Source organism: Neophocaena asiaeorientalis, unplaced genomic scaffold (assembly GCF_003031525.2).
Source record: "Neophocaena asiaeorientalis asiaeorientalis breed wild unplaced genomic scaffold, Neophocaena_asiaeorientalis_V1.1 scaffold482, whole genome shotgun sequence".
Taxonomy (NCBI): domain Eukaryota; kingdom Metazoa; phylum Chordata; class Mammalia; order Artiodactyla; family Phocoenidae; genus Neophocaena; species Neophocaena asiaeorientalis.
This window is the reverse complement of record NW_020175201.1, coordinates 745,774-749,532: the sequence shown is the minus strand read 5'-3', so window position 1 is coordinate 749,532 and position 3,759 is coordinate 745,774.

Below are 3,759 nucleotides of genomic sequence, written 5' to 3'. Positions count from 1 at the left end.
TTTTTTTGCGGTACGCAGGCCTCTCACTGTTGTGGCCTCTCCCGTTGCGGAGCACAGGCTCCGGACGCACAGGCTCAGTGGCCATGGCTCACGGGCCCAGCTGCTCCACAGCATGTGGGATCTTCCCGGACCGGGGCACGAACCCGTGTCCCCTGCATCGGCAGGTGGACTCTCAACCACTGTGCCACCAGGGAAGCCCCTCTGTATAATTTTTGTTTTTACTAATTTTACCTTTAGGGGTTTTTTGTTGTTGTTGTTGCCGTTTTTAAGATGCTAGTCTTTCACCTTAGAGGCTTTTTTGAAATGCGTAATCGTCTGTGATTGAAAAGATGACTGCGTGTGTATAAAGAGGTTTATTTACTGATAGAATTCACAATGCAGTGATCGGGTGATGACTTTTAAATTGGGGAATCCTCAAAGTTTAGAAGCTGGAAGTCTTATCTCTATGGTTACTGAATATCCTTAGAATATAATTCTTCAGAATCGTGCCTGGAGTTCCTAGGTTAAAACGTTTACAAAGCTGGACAGGGGGTGGGTGATGATTTTTTTGCCTTCACTCTACAGACTGCCAATGACTGCCACTATGTTTAGCCTCCTATCTTTCCCTGCCCAATCCTGCCAGACAGGAATGCCTCCTAAACCTGAATCAGGAGACTCTTCCCATCAGTTGTTCCAGTAAATAACTTCTAGGTTTCCTAACTGGGAGAATGGTAGCCATATGCTGAGGGTCAGAGGGAGAGAATTAATGTCAAGTTAATCTGCTCAGGAGAAAAATTTTAATTATGTAACTTATTTCAAATAGAAGGAAATTACCATTTTAAATCCTTAACTTTGTTCGACATTATATTTTAAATGTGTTTTGCACTCATTTTAAAAATTAATTTAAATGAGTTTAAATTTTCTTTGCCATATTACAGTTATTTTCTGTACTAAAATTCTGATTATACAGAGCATGATTATGAAATTATGGAGCTAATTATAACATCATCTCTTTACTGTGTGATCCTTAAAAACTTCCTTTGGCATTTACAGAAACACTATATTTTGTGTTTTTATTTACAATGACTATTAAATCAATTACTTTTTAGTCACTTTTTGTTTCAGATATAGATATATTGAGTTATTGGTGCCACAGTCATTTTTTAAAATTAATTAATTTTATTTATTTATTTTTGACTGCATTGGGTCTTCGTTGCTGCGCGGGGGCTTTCTCTAGTTGCGGCGAGCGGGGGCTACTCTTCATTGCGGTGCGCGGGCCTCTCATTGCGGTGGCTTCTCCTGCTGCAGAGCATGGGCTCTAGGACGTGCAGGCTTCAGTAGTTGTGGCTCGCGGGCTCTAGAGCACAGGCTCAGTAGTTGTGGTGCACGGGCTTTGTTGCTCTGTGGCGTGTGGATCTTCCCGGACCAGGGTTCGAACCCGTGTCCCCTGCATTGGCAAGCGGATTCTTAAGCCCACTGTCACAGTCTTTTGAAGGTATTATAAAGTAACTGAAACCAGAAAGTTTCTAAAAGCCCAATCTGATATTCTATTGCCCCTAACCTTGTTATGTTAGTCACCAGGGATTCTGTATTCTGGATCTTAAGTGAAGTGCTGAATAATAATAATATCTTAAAGTATCATACCAGATTAAATAACATTAATCAAAGAAAATAAAAAATGATAAAGACACCGATCTTGTTACAAAGAGCAACATAAGTATTCAATCACTGTTTTGAAAGAGTTGATAAGGCAGTAAAATGAAGAACGACATTTTAAAACCTGTAGTTTTCTTCATCTGAGAGGTTAGCACATAGTGCAACAGGATATAATAATCTCTGCTGGGTGTAGAATGATACACAGAGATGGGTGGGAAACATAGGAGGCGTAGAAGTAGGTGGAAAGTAATTCCCTATACTAATGTTGAGCAAAACATGGCAGAATTAGGGGTGGGCTTTGTGCCGGCTGTTCCAGTTTGAGGCAATCCTTTAAGTTCATATCCATCTTTCTTGTCCTTTATTTTTGGTTTTCCTTCTGAGTTGCCTCAGATTTCACTTCACCATTTAATAATTTCTAAAATTCTGTAGACAATTCAATCATCAAATGAAGAAAAAATTAAGTATTTTGAAGTTTAATGTAACAACTAGAGTTAAAAAATGAATTGCATTCGATTCAACAGAGGTTTGGCATAGGATGGGCCACAAGTGTCCTAGTTTTAAAGTTAAAAGTTCCATGTTCCAGGAAGTCCTCAGTCCTTATAGAAGCAGAATAATTGGTCATCCTAGTTTGGAGTATAATGTGACCAAAAAAAAAAAAAAAAGTGAAAAGAATGGTACAACAAAGCATGTGACAAGGCTAATAAATATTATATAGATGAGAAGTATCATGGAAGTCATCAAGTTAGAATTAAAATATCAATAGCTTACTTTACCCTGTATTCTACTTTCTTCCCCAAACAATCTTGGAAGAGAATCACTGGGCTTATTTTGTAGACAAAGAAACTAATGACCAAAATCACATAGGTAGTCATTATCAGAGCTACCAGCTGTGTAGCTCAGGTGGGTTGCAGTTTTCTTTTTTTTTGGCCGCACCACCCACCTCGTGGGATCTTACTTCCCCAACCAGGTATGGAACCCATGCCCCCTGTAATGGAAGCACAGAGTCCTAACCACTGGACCGCCAGGGAATTCCCCTACATTTCTAATGTCATTCTCATTTCTTTACTTGTCTAACCAGTGGTTCCCAAATTGGAATCGCCTTTGGGTCATATAAAAATAATGACTCCTGTCTCCCATACTGAGACTTTCCAATCTAATCAATCTTGGATAACACCAGGGCATCAGAATATTTAAAAGCTTTCCAGATAATTCTAATATGAGCAAATTTGGGGAACCCACTGCTCTAACATAATAGTGTGCAACTAGCTGCACACTAGAATCACCTGGAGAAATTTAAAATCTAACAATACCTTGACTGTGTCCCTGACCGATTACATCAGTTTCTGAAGTTGGTGTCTAGGCATCCATATTTTTAAAAAGCTCCCTGGATGATTCCAGTGTGTACCAAGGATTGAGAACCACTGCACGATAAGTTTGTGCATGATTTATTTCTCTCAAAACAAGAAATAGCGCTTTCTTTGTCCTGCCGTATACCTTTCCCCAAACACCCCCAATTCCATGGAGAAAGTGATTTTGCGCCCATTTCCATAGTGGGGCTCAGATTCTCAGAAATTTACCATTCAATACTCTATTCAAATTTACTCAATAGTAGTTTTTTTGTTGTTGTTGTTTTGTTTTTTTTTCGGTATGCGGGCCTCTCACTGCTGTGGCCTCTCCCGCTGCGGAGCACAGGCTCCAGACGTGCAGGCTCAGTGGCCATGGCACACGGGCACAGCCGCTACGCGGCATGTGGGATCTTCCCGGACAGGGGCACGAACCCGCGTCCCCGGCATCGGCAGGCGGACTCTCAACCACTGCGCCACCAGGGAAGCCCCTCAATAGTAGTTTTTAACTCTTAGTGATCTCTGCCTTTGAGTACCCCACCTGGTCAAAAAGCTTCATAGGTTTTCACCATCAAGATCTGAACTGACAAAAGTAATTTTGTTCAAGGAGAGGTAGACTTTCCAGATTCAATTTGGTGATTTTATAAAGAGATATATTTAGATTAAACTAATGGAGCTTAGTTCTCAGAAGCTTTGATTGCTTAGGAATAAGTTGGAAGTAGCACTAAATGTTAAAAAAACATCTACATGGACTTTGATGTTGTGTGTGTATAAGATTTAT